The sequence below is a fragment of the Felis catus genome, chromosome A1, assembly GCF_018350175.1.
Source record: "Felis catus isolate Fca126 chromosome A1, F.catus_Fca126_mat1.0, whole genome shotgun sequence".
Lineage (NCBI taxonomy): Eukaryota > Metazoa > Chordata > Mammalia > Carnivora > Felidae > Felis > Felis catus.
The window spans coordinates 145,958,357-145,978,485 of record NC_058368.1 but is presented as its reverse complement, the minus strand read 5'-3'; the positions used below and the strand labels follow the sequence as shown (position 1 = coordinate 145,978,485).

The following is a 20,129-nucleotide window of genomic DNA, read 5'->3' as shown; positions in this document are numbered from 1 at the left end:
GCCACATTAGGGATCCCTTATTTAACAGAGCCAGTGGTGATTGGATCAACGTTTTTCTAAATAGCATCTTGTGTGTTAGCCATAAAGGAGGTTAGCTTTGTTCTATTTGGCTTTCAAATATGTTTCTTATCATTGACTAGCCTGAGAGAAAAGAAAATGGCACGACTGTATTTCCAGGGAAGTGTGTGTGTGTGTGTGTGTGTGTGTGTGTGTGTGTGTGTTGTTAGCCACAAGAAGTGGGAGAAAACCAGAAGTATTCACAGGACAGGAAAATTGGAGGCAAACTAGGTAGTATCAGAGGGTAAGGACTGTATTTGCTTGCTGTTTTTACCTCTGGCCAGGAATTTACATTTGAGACACTGGAGGAGGTTTGTGCAATCTGAAAGGACAACCAGAGCCTCTGTGATCACAGAGGTTGCAATCTAGAACCTGAGTTTCAGAAATCTAGGATTTTCAAAATGATTCACGCTATGTTTAAAAACCACTTTTCTTGAGGAACAATGGCTTTTTGGTCAAGCCCCTTTCTATAATCAACTTAAAGTAGCAGAAACACAAAAGAAAGTCAACCCTACTACTGGATTGTGGAGACAGATCTGGGACTCAGAATTGAGATGGTGCTGCTTTTCCACTACCATCAGCGTGGGCTGTGGTCCATCTAGTAAATTTATGTCCATGCTCACGCTATGCAAGGTGTCAACAAGAGCAGAAGAGAAGACACTAAAAAGATGGTGAAGCAAGTACATGAAGCAGGTAGGAATAAATAACTATATCAACTATATACAACATATAGTTGACCAACATGTCAACTATAAACAGCTGGCTAAGTGAGGCCATTAAGTTCAAAAGGCACTCAAGACTCAACCAGTAGCTCTTCAATTCCCAAGACTGGATTAGAGAAGTATCCCTGCTGTCCACTCATCAGCCGCCACAAACTCTTTTCAGAGGAGAAAAAACATCCAGAGGCAGAGAATTAGTAGGAAGGAAGCCATGGAGAGTGTAAAATGCTAGAAGGATACCCTACATATTGAAGCTGCTTTCTTTAGTAAACTTAGTTGTGGTAGCTAAGTTCTTTCTAGAAGTAAACGTGTCGTATGCACTTTGAATCAGGACAATGGGAGGGAGGAAATTTACTCAGACTCTGCTGCTTTTTCTACACTCTTCTTTCTAGATGAAGCTGATGAACAAACAGAAACCTCTAACTCCTCAAAGATCTTCTGTGAATCCTCATAGCCATGTGTGGGTGAGAAAATTAATACTCGATAATAAAAATGACGTGCGGGAGTGGGTTTGTTCCCTGGTCTATTTTGTACGTGATGCTGTGCTGGTGGTACATGTCTATGTCCACACACGAGGAGACCAGCCAAGGGATGGAGGTGATAAATTAAAAGGCTTTTCCCATTACCAGAGTCTAGAATTCTTAATTGACTTAGAAGTGGAACAAGTCTAAGCAACTGGGAAAAACAAAGAAAATCAATCTAAAACAAATGGGAGGAGTGGCTCTTATACGTAATTATTACTTTTTAATTCTGCATTGTTTCCTAAGTAACTAAACGAGCTCACTTCAGCAGCTAAGCGCACTGCTTAGTGTCCAGTTCTCTTGGGGTCATGCTATTTCAATCATCTAGTCTGCTGAGATTTCCCTTTGCCAAAAGACCAGAGGGATCCTTGAAAGCAATTTTGGATCACACCCAAAAATCCAGAGGATGTGGCATTTTCGTTTCAACTGCAAAGCAAACCACATTACAAGGAACTGAGAAAAGCGGTACATAAGGGACTCAAGAGAGTGGGCCAATTTGTGAAATGGAATATATTCTTTCTCCTTATAAGCACAAAACTGGCATCCACAGATCGAAGTGGGATTTAGAATAAAACAAAAGGAAAAATATTTGTGCAATATTTTTTTTGGATTGGTCAAATTGTAAACTCTTTAGAAAAATAAAGACAAAAGACAAGTATTAGTAAAGCGGAATGTTGGTAGTAAAGTTGTTGATTGTCTTGGGGCTGCTCTAAGGTCCCATGAGAGCTGGAAATGTACATTGGATTTTAGCCTGATTTACTCTCCTCTTTTTGGTCCACAGGGAGGAAAACTATTTGGCATCTGTTCCAATTCAGTGTTGGAAACAACACTTTCAAACACCATTTTTATGTGTTCGTGTACTTGCTACTGTGAAAAACAACTTTAGAAGACACAGTCCTTCATTTTATGAATTTTATTATGGTTTACTGTAATAATAATGTTGGGGTCTTAGGGGGATTGATACCTAGCTTCCATCTCCTTCCTACCTGAATTCTCGACCAGAATTGGGAGATAAATCCAAGAGTTTGGCAGAGGTCAAATTACCGCTTTTGCTACTGATAAACTGGACAATGTGAGTTTAGATCTACAGCTAAAAGGGCTTGTAATAGTATATTCCAGAATTAGCCAGACATGCCCATCGTTTCCTGAGAAAACTGGGCATCTGCCGGGCTGCCCAGAAGGGGCAAGCCCCAGAAGCCTAGTGGAGCACAGACCAGGTAATGTGATGAGCCGATCCAGAAGGGCTCTGAGGCCCCTGGGTCTAGTCTCTCCTTCCCTGGGCAGGAGTAAGGGACGGGCAGAGAGAGGCCAGAAGTGTTCATCCTAAATTCCTCCACATGAAATTATGATGCCTGAAGGAAAGGAGGCCTCACAACAGGAATAATAATCCTATTTCTATAGTAATTTCATATTCCTATTGATTATCACCATTTGTAGAGGGAAGAAGGTCATAGCAGCTAAAAAAGCCTGACTTTTGAGAGGAAAACAGAAATGGCACTTTATGTATATAAAACAGAGTTACTTCTTTTCAAGGCCCTTTTTTCAACTCACTAATTTTTTTCTAATAATTGACCATTTTTGCATTCTTGTGTTAGGTCCTGACCATATTCCTTTTCTTGCTGCGATTACCTTAAAATTCATAAGAAGTTTCTTGAGTTTTATTTTCAGAATTTGACATTGCAGTTTACAGTGGTAATATGTTTGATAACATTTGCAATCTCTATACCTAGATCTCCTCTAACTCACAAGGAAGGCAGTTTGTCATATTCATGATGTTCTTTTTAAATTTAGGAGCTCCGTTTCCTTTTGTTGTCTTTCCCATATGAAGCATAAAGAACCCAGAATATGGAAGATTTTTTTTTCTTTTTTTGGAAGTGGGATTCAAATGTTTGGTTGTCCATACAAAAACAAAAACAAAAACAAAAACAAAACAAAAAACAAACAAGGACTCAGGGCTGCCACTGGGTGCCACTGGGCTGCCACCTCTGCCACCATGGGAAAGGTTATAGCAGGAGGGGGACAATGCAGCATCATGGAAAAAAGCAGAGCCCAGAGACAGAGGGAGGACCCTGGCAACACCATCCTCATTTCTAGATCCAGCAAAGAATTAATCCAGCTGCCTTCTTGACTTTATACTTTCGGGAGTCAAGAAATGACCTTTAGGTGAATTTATAAGTGACCTTAAGTGAATATGAGTTATTTCCTGTCATTTGCAACCCAGAAAGTCCTGGACAATGCAAGCCTTATTCCTTTCCTGCTCCCTCACCCCCTGTATATCCAAGATTAGTCTGTAAAGTTTATCAAGACTTTAGTAAAGGTTGCAAGTTAATAGAAAAGAATTATAACACAGAGACACAGAAGTGGCTGCCTACCTATAGGATTGACCCTGCACAGTCCCAACTCCTCCTGAGGAAAACCCTGCATGATGCTTCCATGCCAGGCCATAGGCCCTTCCCTGGCCAGCTATAAGCTTTCCTCTCATCTTAGTTCTTGGTGTGTCTCTTCAGCTGATGTCCTTTTTCTCTGATCAAGGAACTCCTGAGATCATCTGTTCCAGGCTAAGACTCAGAGAACCTTCTTATCCTAGGCTTTCCTCAAGACTAAAGTTGGTCTGCCTACCATTTCCTTATTTGCTGTTCCTGCATCCACTTCTTAGCATAACTGACAGTTGTGAATATCTACTTCCCTCAGCGGATACTCATCACTACACCCACAAGGGATGTGGCTGGGGATGTCAACAATCACACTGAAACAGAAGAATCCAGCGTCAATAGGAGAATTACCCATTTGGTAGCAGATGGAATCCCTTCCTCACATTTACTTCCCAGTTATAAAAAGAAAAGGTAGTCTCTTTCTTGTTACAATACAATATTGGTTGAATTTTGACAAATTTCATCTAGGAACACTTCCTCCTTAATGAGGTAAAGAGGAATGGCAGACAAAATCGGTAGTAGATGAAAGGGACAGAAATAGGTTTTGAAGAATCAGAAAAATTAGCTGTGTGGCATCATCTTGAGTTCACTTCTGAAGTCAGTGGCTTCTGGAGGAAGGACTTCAGAAGAAATGGATGCCCAGTAGTTAGGAGAAAGTGGCATATACATTTTAAGTTGGGAAAAATACAGTCCTGATCAGATGATGACAAACCTTATCCAGGAATGCCCCCTCCAGCACGAAGTAGAGATTGTGCTATGTACTCCTGCCTTGTGGGCTTTCAGTCCTAATTTTCTGTGAGCAACTACTTAGGTCAAAATAGCTACCTCCACAGGAGAAAGCAACAGTGTGCTGCTCCGGAATAATACAATCTCTATTTGGAAAATAATTCTCCAAAGAAAACAGAGTTCAGAAATGGAGCTTTGCGGAGAGAACATGTCACTTGTTTCTATGCATTCAAATGCATACCCAGCTATGCATTCAAATTATCTGATTTTTTTTTTACTAAGTCAGTTTCCTGGGTCCTATCTCAGCCCTGTTAATTTTTTTTTTATAATGGGGATGGAGATATGAATATTAATAAATCTTCCTGGATGATTCAGATGCTGTGTTTGGGGACCTTTTTCTTCTACCAGCTGTCTTGGTAAAAAGGAAACTTCTCCCACACATGCCCTCATAGTGGGAGCTCTGGGAACAGAAGGTCTACTTTTTGCTTTAATATCTTGTTCTGTAACTGTCTTCCCTACATAGCTGGTCTCTGAGATATTTGCCAAATCCTTTCAATATACATTTACACTCTTATTTTTATCTTAAAATTTTTAATAATACCTGTATATTATGTAAAAAGAAAACAACAACAACAGAGCATAATGCAGAACAGCACTAGGTAAGGTTGACTAGAAACTACCTCACCTGATCTAGTAGGACTGATCTAGGAGGACTTAGAAAAGTACCAGTCTCAGAACCCAGGGTGGGAAAGAGTTTATGCATGGTTTTAAGCAATCTCAGCTGAAATGTATAGTATGAACAATGGGTGAGAGAATAGGAATCCAAAAAGACCATTTAATTCAATCCAAAAGAAAATCCCTTTGAGATTCATAAAGACAACCATACTTGGTATTGATTCAATAATACTTCTACTAATGTCCAAAAGGAATACCTAAGAATTTCTAATATTTTAACATCTTGCATCTTCAAAACCACTTGTAGATATTCTATATTAGTGATCCAAAAACAAAGATATCTGGCTAAATGTAGTATTAATCATAAAAGACAGAAGTATGCTTTGAATCAAGACTAACACAAGTAAAAGAATATCTCCATCAAAAAGACATTGTTTGACCAAGATTGATCCTCTTCTATCCAAAATGTCAATAGACTGGAGATGTCCATTAGGGTATGAATATACTACAACACAACACAAAGAGCACTCAGTTACTTCAAGTACATTTTGGACAAAAACCAAAAAATTTCCCTTAAGCCCTTTGTACCGTATTTTAAAAATTAAAATAAAATGTGACCTTATTTAAACTTGCACATGGCATAGAAATTATATTATTTAAGAGTTTATTGGTATGCAAAAAGAAAAATCAGGGTATCTGGTTAAAGTAAAAACTCAGATGAATGGGAAGCTGGAAACAGGAATAATAGTAGTATCTATAATTAATGAATGTGTGTGTGTGTGTGTATGTGTGTGTGTTCAAATTTTTGTCACAACAACAATCTCATCTTCCCGGGAATACTGTTTTTTCTAGATCATTTGAAAATTTCTTGAGTGCTAGCTACATAACCAAATGAGAACATTGGTGGAATACCAAGGGCAGCTTGGAGGGCTATTACAGTTTTTTGCATCATAACTATGGTGGCTTTTAAAGTGTTGACTTGGCCAGGATGAACTACATTCCCCAGAATTGCCTTTCCTGTACATTTCTCATTAGGATGGACCACATGAGAAATTTTTTCTATGGGATTTGTAGACTACAACTGCTCCCCCTTCCCTGGATCCTCCTTCAGCTTCTCTGCTTCTCAAGCCAGGTGTCTAGGCTTAGTTCCATGACAAAAGGCCCTTGGCTTCTGATGGCCCAAACCATCAAGGTCACAGACAACGAGAAATAACATGGGTTCCAGTGTGTTCTCATATACTCAAGCTTGTGCTTGTGACTTCCACCTTGTTCTTTCTCTTCCCAATTTTACATCTATCTTTTCCTTCCTTGCTACGTGCCCTGAACACTTCAGGATCTAGCATCAAAAGCAAGGACAATGGTGATATAGAGATTGCCTAACCAGCTTTCAAAATAGTGCAAGGTCAAATTGCTATAATAGTGCAAGGTCAGATTGCTATAAAAATCAATCTTTATTTATCTCTAATTTTTTTTTAATTTAAGAGAGAGAGAGAGAGAGAGCGAGCACGAGTCTGGGAAAGGCGTAGAGGGACAGAGATAGTCTTAAGCAGGCTCCACACTCAGCACGGAGCCCAATGGGGCTTGATCCCATGACTCTGGGATCATGATCTGAGCTGAAATCAAGAGATGGATGCTCAACTGACTAAGCCACCCAGGCACCCCAGTCTATCTCTATTTCTAACTATAGATTCTATAATACTATTTTGTATTATCTAATTATATATACTATATCTGTCTGTCTATCTATGTCATCTACCTATCAATATACCTTAGTGGTTCTACCTCTCTGACTGAATGCTGGGTGACATAAGAAGGGCTATAGTTCACCCATAACTCCCCAGGGCAAGGCAGACATGTTTCTCTCTCTCTCTCACACACATACACATACACACACAACACACACACACACACACACACACACACACACACACACTTTTGAGAAGGCCTTTAGTAGAGATAAAGATTTTGAGAACTTACATGCTTCCTACACTCCCTTACCTTACTGAGTGAGAAATGGGGAGCATGCATTATTTTTACACGTTTTTCCATTCTCCCCAGAGTCTACAAACTAACTTCAGAAAATGAACAATAATTTTGCTGCCATTTTATTCTTTCAAGAGAGGAAGGAAAGAAAACAGCATATGTGACTATTCCCATGCTCTCTGCACCTAGTTAATTGGCTGGGGTGTGATACCTGTGAGGAAGGTTATTTCAAATCCTAGGCTGAACCTCTAACAATGACCTCTGATTAGGTCACCCACTATCTTCTCTAGCCCTTGAACTTGAATTTCTCCAACTCCCTATTCAAGGCCTGTTTCTCAGCATCAATCCAGCTAAGGTCCAGGAATGGATTATAGTTCTTGGAATTTAGCCCAGATGCACAACTTATTCTGGCTCATTCCTCTTTTCTTTTGTATGTATGCTATTCAGACAGGCTCAAAAATATCTCATTTATTATTTTAAGAGAATCATCCTTTTTCTTATTTTAACTGGTAACCTATTATCAACCAAACAACAAACATCTTTTGAGAGCCTAATTAAGTACCTGTAGGAGAGCACTAAGATACATATGTTATGTTTATATTATGTATATTTATATTTGCAATAAGATTTGCTTTAAATATGGTAAGGGTTTACCTAATTTAGTAAAAAATATATTTTGTAGTCATACACTCTCATAGATTGTTCTGTATATCCAAAACTACTTCTCAGCAATAATAGAATAATCTTTAATGTAATTCCAATGAGGTAGCATATGGATCTCTCTCTTTAGGACAGTGAGAGATTATATATTATATACTTCTGGAAAATAAAATATTAAATGTATAATATTTATCTTCTTTCCTTAGTAGCTTTGGAGAATAGTCAGGATCTTCAGGGATTTTCAGCCTTTTTCACTCCTGAAAGAACTTTCTGGATGATTTACTTTTCTGAATCAAAGAAAGAAGTAGTAGTAGCCACAATGAGGTAGTGCAGAGGGAGATTTCATGCTTCCTGGGAATGTGGCTTCCAAGTTACACCTTCTTCTAAATGGTCTTGCGACTGGCCAAAGGTCAGCCAATGCCTATTTGTTACCTATTGTAGAATCCCATAACAGGCATCATATTCTTTATTGCTGTTCCAGAAAGAATGTAAAGAGAATGCCAGTTTTTCAGAATATCTATTAACTGGAAGTGATATGATTATTGTATAAATAATTTCATAAATTTCATTTAGTCACGGGGATAACAAAGAATCAGAAGGTAGAAAGTCTATTGTAAGTAGGGCAGCTTCACGCTGTCGGTAGGAACTCAGGATCCTTCTTTTTTTATTCAGCCATATTTCCTGTTCTCTTCTCCTTGTGGTTATAAGATGGCTCCATTTCCACCACTCTCTTCAGTACCTTAGTCCCCACTCTATCAGCCATTAAGACTACATTGTGGGCAGGAAATAGGAAGAAGGAAGAAGAACAAGGCACTGACCAAGTGTGCCAGTGGAGTCAGCCTGGTACAGAGAATTCAAATTTCACTGGCTAGAGATGTGTCATGTGTGCATCCCTAGCAACAAGAGAGCTAGAAAATGTAATTTTGCTACTTCTTCCCCTCCCTCCAGAAAAAGATAGGTCCTAATAAAAGGAGAACAGATACGAGGTTGTGAATTCCTAGTCTCTACTACAATAAGGCATCCAGAATGAAGCTTTTCTCCCCTCTTTCTCAAAAGTCAAACTATGCTCCTCTAGGAATTACACCAAGAACCTAATTGGAGAAGCAAACAAAATATATTTATTTCAACATTGTTTCTAATAGTAAATCAGGGCTCGATATAATGAACCAGGAGATCATGACCTGAGCTGAAACCAAGAATTGGACACAACCGACTGAGCCTCCCAGGTGTGCCTATTTTTTTTAAATGATATTCCAATGGTTTTATATATATATATTTATATATATATAAATATATATGGAATATATGTATGGAATGTATATATATATGAAATGTATATATATAAATATATATGGAATGTATATGTATGGAATGTATATATATTTTGCATACATATATATATGTATGAAAAGGAAAACTAGTTGCCTAAATGTTAATTAGCCATGTTTATCTTTTCTTAGTAATAATAAGGATACTTTGTATTTTATATTGTTCATTTTTCAGTGCATTATGTTATTTTTTCTCATTTTGAAATGAGCATGTATTACTTTTCTTATGGAAAAATTTAATATAGCTTATACCAACTTAGAAAAAAGTAGATTTTTAAAATTGATTTCTTCATCAGGTTATCACTAGTACTAGCCGTAGGAATAAAAAGAGTGGGATATTTTTGAGAAGGAGGCACTTTGGGATAAATGTAATTTCTGGACAAGAACACATTTTTCTAGAGTTGCTTTTCTGTTTCATTTTCCCTTTCTCCTTTTGCCCTATTCTCAGATTAAAAATCGTATATAGATTGAGTGTGCACTGCTTTCAGCTGCAGTTCCATTACCCCACTTTGTCACTCCGACAGTTACAGGGCAGCCATTTTCCGTAAGACTCAAGTATATATGACCTTATGCTCCAAAAATTATTAAAAACTATTGTTTTGAGATGTAAAGCAATTTACAGATAATCTGGCTCAATTCTTTCATTAAACTTTTAAGATATGACACATTTTTCAAAAATGTTTACACATTCAGGAAAGTACAGAAAATAATATAATGCTATGTACTACTGTCCTACTACTGACTGCTATAATACCCATGTTTGACAAATGTTAACATTATGCGTCACATTTTTTTTGACAAGAAAAGAAAGCAGATACAACAGAAGACCCCAAATTGCAGGCCTCCTCCTCATGTCTTAGACATAAGCATTATCTGAAATCTGTGTGTATCGTATAAATATTTGTGTGTGTGTGTGTGTGTGTGTGTGTGTGTCCTTTTATTGGGATTTCTCATTTCTGTCACACCACTTAGAAATAATTAAATGTCTATTTGAACTTGTTTTTATCACCTAAGTAGATACAATAACCTTTAACTGTGAAGATCTTTCTCCTTTTTTCCCATCACCCACCACATATTTCCTTCCATCTCCCACACACATAAAGCCATGACCAACAGTGATACCATGATATTCTTATGAATTACTGGATTGCAAATTATGCACGAGTTCATCAAATATAAAATGAGGTGCATACACTAGGTATGCAACCAGAGACTAATTCTCATTCTTTAGGAAAACTAATCTGGTTTTCTACCTATGGCACATTTATGCTTTTGCATAAGCAAAGTTAGCTTATCTTTTTTCACAATATCTGAAAATAATTTTCTTTTTTTTCCCTAATCCACAGCTCTATGACATCATCTCTCCAAGATCTTTCTTTACCCCATTCTAAACATGGAGGCCTTACCTTCTTACCAGCAAGAAGTGTTCTAAATAACACCCCTACCCAGTGAGTTTCCCAAAAGTAAAACAAGTATTTCTAGCCTTGGATGAAAAGAGAAATATTCAGCCATTTAAGTGAGTCATGCTTTTTAAAACATTGAGAGTTTAAAACTGAAAATCACAATAGAAGACACTATTTCAAAACTTCTATGGTTCTTGGTCTGACATTAGATTCTCTACATTCACTTCTTTATAAACCTTCAATTCTAACGTCAAATTTTCACAGCAAGGGAAAAAAAAATGAAGGAGGTGGGTTATAAGAAATAGCTTTTGGGAACCAGACACTCATGTTTGTTTTCTATCATCCAATATGAGTCAAGAAACTTAGAATCATCAGTGATTGAGCAATTTATTTTTAATGGTAGTAAAAATGAATTATAAATGTGAAATGTAGTATTCTCTTCTCATAAAGACTTATTATCTTCTGAGCTCATCTGAAAGAGTAGTAGTTCAATTTTGCAATGTTTACATGATGTACCTAATTTTGAAAGAAAACAATCTGTTTTGGTCAAATTTTCTTGTGGTGACTTCGATTTGGAAAGGATCGATTTTGCATCTAGGATATGGAAAGACTCCTGTTGTGGCAACAAGAAACAAACCATAAAATGTGTTTAATGGATTATTCCCAATCACCATTTTTAGTAGATCATAGCTCTCTGTAGAATGGTGGTTGCTTGGCTATGCTTTTGAATCACTTGGGGAACTTTTAAGAAACCCAAATGCCTTGGTTCAATAATCTTAGAGATTTTTAAGTAATTGAGCTGATGTTCTGGTGGCACTCTCGTGTGCCACTGAGGCTGAGAACCTCTCCTCCAGAATAGGCTGTTAAAACCTCCTCATCATGTTCAAGCCACTCAACTGGGAAGTTTTAAGGTATTTCATGATTCAAGCCACTGTATTTGTCTCAATTACCTGAAAGAATTGATGCATTCTTGGGAACAGTGTGGGAGATGAACTCTGAACTTTAAAGCCAGAAATTCACAGAGCCAAGTTTATGCAACTCTAAATATTAACAGCCAACCTAAATTCTTAATTCATTACTCCTCTCTCTTTCTTTCTTTTCTTTCTTTCTTTCCTCTCTCTCTCTCTTCCTCTCTCTCTCTCTCTCTCTCTCTCTCTCTCTCTCTCTCTCACACACACACACACACACACACACACATTTGATAAAGAAGTGAAACTGAACTCCCACATTAGAAAGAGAGAAGAAAGATTAGTTAAGGCACAAAGAGATAGAAATATCTTGAAACACAGTGTCTCTCATCTTTCCATTCAGCTTCCTCTGGAGGTAGATGTATTCATGTCCTTCTGTACCTCAGCTTCAGGTACCAGGGGCAGCTGGTGCAGGAAGGAACAATGATCATAACAGCCCCTGTAGCACCTGAGAGACCCCCTCAGCAGTAAGAACCTTGGAATGTCCAGGATCATATCCCAGAGCTCTTGCTCTTGGTGGACTCACCTGGCTTCCCTGGGTGCAATGGAGGGAAAGCTGTTTTCTGGAATAAGGCCCATGCCTAAGATTAGACTGGCCCAGGTGTCAATTGAGAAACTCTCTGAATCACACAAGAAGATATCACGCCATTTTACTTCACCTGAATTAAAACAGAAAAAGTGAAAGAAAGGTGACAGAAAACCTCAGGTAAAACAGGATGCTTCTTGAAATTGATATTATGGAAGCTTGGAAGTTCTTCCAATACTCTTCTTCCCTCAAAGCCTCAATAATCAACATCCTAGTTATAAAGGTATCCATATGGCAAACTGACTTTGGATGGTAGATGTGGATCATACACATTCCTTCTACCACTAGTCTTCCGAAACCAAAATACTCTAATGCAAAAGATCTTGCAAAAAAAACCCCAGAAGTTGGCATTTTTCTAATTCCATAACTGATGTTCCTAACTAAATTCTTCTGAAATTAGCATAATTATGAGTAATAGTCAAGTTGTAAGCCAGCATGCTGTTTTTCAAGGCCTGAAAAGAAACTCTTATCTCTCTTTGCATTAACAAGCACAAAATGAGAATTGATATGCTTATTTCTTTTTTTTTCTAATATAGCCATTGAATACACAACAAATTATTATCAAGCATCTGTGTGTCAAAAACAGTACTAACTCCAGGGATTACAATGATGAGTAATATTTGATTCTTATGAGAAACAGACCAGTGGGAGAAACTGACAGACACCACTAGCTATGTAGTAGGCATAACTGAAAACGTGTGCAAACTCAAGACTCAGAAGTGACATAAGAAGAAAACAGGTGTGTGTGTGTGTGTGTGTGTGTGTGTGTGTGAAAGAGAGAGAGAGAGACAGAGAGAGAGAGAGAGAAAGAGAGCAAGAGAATATACCCAAGTGATTAAGAAATTGGGAGAGAATGCTTGCAATGAGATCTATTTATTTTTCTTATTCCATAAGAAATCTTAGCAAATCTTACTTTTGTTTTAAGACCTACAAGTTGCCCTAAAAATTGGAAGTCTAACCACCAGCTTTATGCTCACTTCGTCAGGCTCCACAGACAGCTGCTGGGACGTGCTAACAATCTCCTGTTATGAACATCTATTAGGTCTGATGTTAGAAGTCTCAACATAGACATTATTGGTTAATTTTCTGTCTACTGGTAAACATATCTCGATGATAACACACATACATAACAGTGCATGACCTTATATATTCTCAAAACACCCTGCCCCACCTTTCTCTAATGTCTAGTTCTTAATCACTGGTTTTAACCAGGTTCCTCAGATGTCTGACTACAAAAAGGACAAAAACTTCAAAACGATTCCATATCTATCTAGGGTAAAGATGTAGTTTTCAAACACTTTAAAGCCACAGAACTTCTTTCTTTAAGCAAAATCTTATGAGGGAGATAAATATACAAAGCAGATTAAAGCAAGACTGCTGGTTAAAGGCAAGAGGTAGCTTAAAGCCCCATGTGTGGATTCCTCCCCAGTTCTCTGTTCTCCAGCTGCTGTTTCCTCTCCCTCCCCGGCTCCTACCTCAGGCTCTCCACAGAAGCCCTCAGGTTCCTCAAGGCACAGCTGGCAGACTACTCTTCTAAGGAGAACAGATATTTCAAGCAACACATGCAGTCATGTCTTTTTGGTTGAACTTGACTGGAGTGGAGTTTCAGGCACGAGTCCAAATTCCCTAAAGCTGCCGAGCTTTTGTTCTGTCACAAACCAGGCACAGACTTTGGCATGTCACTGAAACATTATGAGTCGTTTCTCACCTCTACCATGATGTCCATAAAAATTGTTTTAACACTTTTTAAAAAAACCTTGCAAAATTAATTTGCAATAAGCACCATTCAAATATAAAGGGTTCTGAAAATCTGTAGAATTTTCCCTTGATTTATCTGGGGCACAATGCAAACAACTTTAGATCCAGAAAGGTCTGTACTTCAATCTTGGTTCTGCAGTTTACCATATATGTGACTTTGACTGAGTCATTTCATTCTCCTAGACTCTTAGTTTCCTCATTTTCAAAAAATGGAGGTAGTAATAGGAAATAGGGTTTTTGTAAAAGATAAATAACAGTAAGGAGTCCCCACCTAGCCCAATGCTCGGTACGTGATAGGCATCAGATAAATGCTCATCGGATCCAAATGCCTTTATTTAAAAAAAAAAAGCCACATCATTTCTCTTTAGTATGGATTTTACATCATAGCACTGCACTGTAGCAAATATATTACCAATTGTCTCACCTGAAAAATGGTGCTATATAAATGCAAATTTACTTCCCACAATCACACATACTCATCAGTATATGCCTCCCCACATCTTTCTTTCTTAAAAGCTATCACATCTACTTCTTTGCTCTGTATAGCAACTCCCTTTAGAATTTAATGGGTAAAATTATTCATTTCTCAGCTTTCTTTTTTTTTTTTTTTTGTTAGGACAAGCTCATTTGATCAAAGGTAAGGGTGAAAATTTACAGTCAGATTAAAATGTAGAAATTATCATACCTTTAAAACAAGGAGAACATTTACTGTTTTTTCTCTTAAATCATTATTTTTATAATATATACTTGTATATTTTCTATTGTATATGATATTTCTATTTTTCTATATCTTATTGACAGTAGACTATCATGGGAATCTTAGCAAAGGAACACAGAAACCAGAGAAAGACCACCCTGCTATCTAGCTCTTCCTTTATTTGTTTGATGACTATTTTTGAAATCTTGAAATATGTGAAATATGTATCTTGCCAAATCTTTATATGTTTTGTCACTTCCAATAAGAAATTAGATCTCACATCTGTTTCTGTTTTGAGAATACATCACTTTTTTTTTTAACAGACTTGAAAATCAGAACATGAAGGGATCAGAAATCTGTGTAGAGAATTTGAGTCTCTGGTTGGGAGACGGGGGCAGGCTGGGAGCTCAGTGGATTTACAGTAGGTTCTTCCTCTGGTAGAGGTTTAACCAATTCCAGCCACCTCTCACTGCCACATTCAGGGCATTTTTTTATCGTAAGATCAACTGGGGCTATCTCACCTGAAAAACTCACTGACTCTTGCACACCAGAAGGAACTTATTTAACAAGTTGCTACCTCATGCCACTAAAATAGGGTGATAATAATTCTATTCAATTAAAATCAATTAGAACTTTATTCAAAGTTTTCTTTATTAGTTCTGCTTGGGAGAAGAGAGAATTCTTATTCCAGCCCATTTAGTTAGTGAGGCTGAGCTGAACAGGCAAAACATAGATTTGGTGTAATGCATAGTTTCTGGAGAACAGCTCCAGCAGTCAGAACAAACCTAGAATGGGGAAACAGCACATTAGATGCCACACAATCCACCAGCAACAACAATTGCTGTATATATCTATAAAGGTAGAGTCAACTGACAATGCTAATAACATGTAGAAAATAAGTGTATTTCCATGGCAGGGACTTTGTTATACAATTATAGTTTTTGCGATGATGTTCAGTGGAACAGTCATCACCTAAAAGGATACATATCCTTTCTGTATTCATTCTTGGAGGAGGTGGTAAAGTAGGTAGGCATCAGAATCATCTGCGGCCTTCAAAAGCAAAACTTCCTGAAGTCTGTCTTTTCTCCAGGGAAGTGGGGGATGTAGGAGTGAAATGTGCTTTTGGTTATCACTCCCCAAGTGATGATAATGGTAACTTGACTCCTGTCCTACCCACCTCCCGGAGACTGTTTCATTGAGCACTGCAGAGTATCTACACTATCGTGCTTGGCTCTTTTTAGTATCAGGACGTAGAGTATTCTCTTTCCAATATCTCTCTTTTAGAAAAAAGAAGAATAAGATGATTCACCATGGTTTGTTTAAGTTGTATTTCTTTTTCAAAGGTAAAAAGAAACTGCTACCCACTGGTTGTTTTCATTGTTGGCTTATTTATGCCTCACTGTATCCTAAGTAAGCAGTTAAGACCAGAGAGAATTGCTTTATCAGTTCCAAATGCCCAGAAGAGACTCTCACACTTGGATTTGGTCATGTATCCATTCTGATCCAATTGTACAATTGCAGTTGAAAGGGGAGAGGTTCAGCCCTGTGGGCTTCACTACTCAGAGAAAGTGACAAGAGGTGCAGGGTGGGTAGACACCCCAAAACACTATCTACTACTTGTTAAATTTTCTGCAGGCTCTACAGGGATCTGTAGGGCAGACCTAGTATTGATTTATACTCTATCTTCTTTCAGGAAGAATTTTAAATGGTGCAGAAAATGATCATACGAGCAGAAAAGGGAAATTAGGATTGTTTTTATAAGAGATTTTTATGAAATAATGATGAAATGTAAAGAGAAAAGAGATTATACTTTTAAGCTCCTAGGCAATTAGTTAATAGAATTATATGCCAAATTTACATGTGAGTTCCCTAGCAACAAGATAACACAGAAATATGATAGATTATAGAGTTCTCCTGTCCAGAAAAAGAAGTGATAAAAGGGAAGAATTATTTCCAGGCACTGGACTCTAGAAAGAATTCATAAATTAGGTGTTTACTTATGAAATATCATATGAAATAACTGAAAATAACTTCTATTATGGTTTTACAAATAATTCTTCAAATAGAGATTTCTATTTTGTCTTTCTATGAAAGCTAAAGGAATAAAATTAAATTTTAATTCACTAAACTTATGAGGGTGAAAGATTAATGTGGTTCTGTCTGTAAACACCTTTGGGAACTCCTGATTTTTATATCACAACTTGCTGTGGGGTCTTCACCAGGCCTGAGCTAATCTGGAAGGATAAACTGAGAAGTATGTAGTAATTTTCTAAACATAATATAATATTACATCTTCCAATTACTTTTATTATAGAAGTGTGCAACCATCATAGGTTATTAAAAAAAAATAAGAACTTCACATTGTCACAGTCCAGTGATCACCACTATAAATTCTTAGGCATATCTTTCCAGATGTTTCTGCAAGTATTAGTATTTTTTTTCAGCCTGCTTTTTTTTTTGTCCCAATCACCAGTCTCAACCTTCCCCTTCCAATAAATTTTTATCTTATCTACTACTAAGACCAAATAATCAATTGTCCCTAAAATAGCTTTATACTTGGTTGGTCCAAAGCCAGATCCAGGAAGATTCATTACACCTGGTTATTAAGGTCTCTTTCAGTCAAGCAGAATCTTTTTATTATGACTTCAGTTTGGTGAAGGGCCAGAGCCAGTAGTCCTATGGAGTGTAGGGGGTTGGGGGGATGCTGTCTCCCATTGGTTAGAAAGGCTCTAGCGGGTGGAACTGCATAAAATTCTAAATCCCGGATGGGTTATTCTGGGCACTAACTGTCAGAGGAGAATCTCCTCCTGTGATTTTGTGATTAGGATTGCAATCAGCAGAAAGGGGGTGCGGAGCTAGCAGTGGGCCAGGCCTGAAGCAGAAACTAGGTGGAGAGCCGTTTATTAGAGCATCTCTTAGAAAACATGCATCAGTGTTTGTGCTGACCAGGGTTTGGCTTTTAGCACTATCCTTTAAATGGGACAATTAGCCCATCTGGGTGACAGTCATATTGCAGTGATCCTGGGAAAGTAACGAACTCCCTGTGTTAATGTTTGCATTTTATAGTGGCCATTTCACAAGGGGGTAATTCATTCAAGAGTGGTAACATACACATCTCTGAATCTGCAGTATTTGAACAGTCCTTGGTACAGTTAGGGGCCAGACTTTGGGACTTGTTTGACATCCCTAACATATAACAAGTGTGACTATTCAGAACTGGCATAACCAAGAAAAACCCTTCGTAAATGCTCTTCTCTGGGCTCCTTCAGTCATGCCTTTCTAGCAGGGTGAGGCATGGCTGGGGCTAAGGGGCATGCCCATCCAGGGCCCCACCGCCATTTCTAGATTAGGCTAAATATACATGAACCCTGGAATTCACTGTGCAAATGGCTCCAAATGCTTTTCGAAGGGTCTGAGTTGACCTTTCTGCAGGTCTGAATTTCTGGGGGCTCTGCTTAATCCTAGAGTAATATGCAACCCTAGGCCTGGGAGCTGGTCATGGGATTACTATTTGCAGGAGTTGTAAATGGAGTTTGCACCAGAGGGTTAAGGTGTCCACATGTGAACTCAGGAGATGCCTTGAGATTTGGGATGGAGCTGAGGTTGAAAGAAAGGTAGGACTGTCTGCAGGGAGTAGGAAGGGGAGAGCAGGGCCTCGACCAGCTTTCCTCAGACTGCCACATTCTGTCTGGAAACTTTGAGGAGTCTAAGAGTGCTGAGTTCTAACCTGGCCTTCCAGATTGTTATCAAGGGGTATTTTTCAAGGTACAAGTCAGGAACATCTTACTTAACAGTATTTTCTCTTAGTGTGTAATGTTTAAGTATTTAAACAAGTGGACTAGGGCCTTCAAGTGTACTCTTGCCCCAGGTTTACAATCACTGGGGGTGAGCCTGTAGCTACTTCTTGCTAACGGAAGTGTTCCTTTATCATTGTTTATTTTTTTCTACAAGTCCTTAAAATCAACTAACCTCTAGAGCCCACTCTTCTGAGTGAGTGGAGCATGAGCCTCAGAAGTCAACCAAATTCATGGGAATCCTTCACAGCTCCTATGTTCCTCTCCAAGACTCTCATTATGGGGCCATAAGTGGATCAAGCTTCAGTCTGAGAAACAGTTCACGGATTATCCAGGCCCCTCACTGCTTCTCCTTTTGTTCAACTTTAAAACATTCTATTACCCTTTCCCACCTCCACTGGTATAGTATCGGGAGAAATAAAAAGAAAATGGCTACTAATTTCACTGAGTTAATATCCCTTGTAATGAACATATGTATTGGAAATATAAAAAATGTTATTTTGGTTTTTTTAATTGCCACTATTAAGGATGTATTTCACTGGTTTTTTTCTCCGTTAAAGCTATAGCCAAAAGTTGACTAAAGACTGATTTTAAGAGAAACAACAAAGAGCTAACACACATCAAAATGAATATTTAGGAAATCATACACTAGAGAAATGCTTTTGCAAAGGAGAAGGGGGAAAATGAACACTTCTATCTTGTCAGCTATGCTATTATTGAAAGAGAAATGAAATATCCTTACTTTCATAAGCAACATTTGTTTTTTTTTTTCTTTCCAACCCGAATTACACATCTCAGCCATATCAGAGACACTTCATGCAATAATTTTGTAAGGAAAAAAGATCATGTGCCAGCAAAATTCAATCCTTGGTTTGAAATGTATTTATGCATTATAAGTGAGGTCAGAACAGAATGATTCAGAGAATGGAGGGAAAGTTTCCTTTGAAGTATTTTGAGAATAAGAGAAGCCCCAGTGCCCAGATGGAAGTGCCATTTGCTTTGTATTTTTCATTTTTCTCTCTCCTCTGACAAACTATTGCAGTGATCCTCAGACCTATATTTCATAGGAAGGCCCATAAGTGAAAACATCCGAACCTTGGGAACCTGATCTCCGTTACCAATTCTACATTTCCAAAAGGGCATTTAAATACATCATTGTTTGTTCCCGGTGACTAGTTAATTGCATTTCGATTTCGTAATTGCAAACAGACCCTAGTCTCTCAGCTTTTGTATAAGCATGACAATCTTTAATATGATGGAACCAGAGTTATGCTCACAAATTCCCAAAGAGGTTCATATTAGATTCTCAGATGATTTTTCTGCTCTTCTATTGTTAATGTTAGATCTGGATTTTTTTTCTTTAACTTACAACAATAGTCATTATTGATTCAAGGCTGATTTGGTCTATTGGGAAATTGCTCAAAGATGGTGGCAGAAAAGACCACAAAAATGCTCATATTATCACATTTCACACTATAGATTATTTACATTTTCATGCGTTCCAGATCTAGAGAAAGAAAGGATACCTAAAAGAAATGGAAACATTTTCTTTTAAAAAAATGTTTACTTATTTATTTTGAGAGAGAGAGAGTGGGCAGGAGAGCATGAGGGAAAAGGGCAGAGAGAGAGAATCCCAAACAGGCTCCCCACTGTCAGCACAGAGCCAGATGTGGGGTTTGAACTCACGACTGTGACCTCATGACCTGAGTGGAAATCAAGAGTCAGATGCTTAACTGACTGAGCCACCAAGGTGCCCCAGAAACATTTCTTTTTGACTTGGAAAGAAAGGGGAATTATAAGCTGTCTTTGAGAACTCTACTTT

The 20,129-nt window shown here is 37.9% G+C and overlaps 1 protein-coding gene across 2 annotated transcripts in view; it reads right to left on the bottom strand.

The window, feature by feature from the left end:
- The window catches only part of LOC123378999, a 255,936-nt gene that overhangs the window by 7,849 nt on the left and 227,958 nt on the right, over positions 1 to 20,129 (bottom strand). For both annotated transcript variants that reach the window (XR_006582845.1, XR_006582844.1), the window contains exon 3: positions 11,999 to 12,131. The gene's annotated coding sequence lies outside the window, so the exon portion shown is untranslated. The remainder of the gene's footprint in view (positions 1 to 11,998; positions 12,132 to 20,129) is intronic.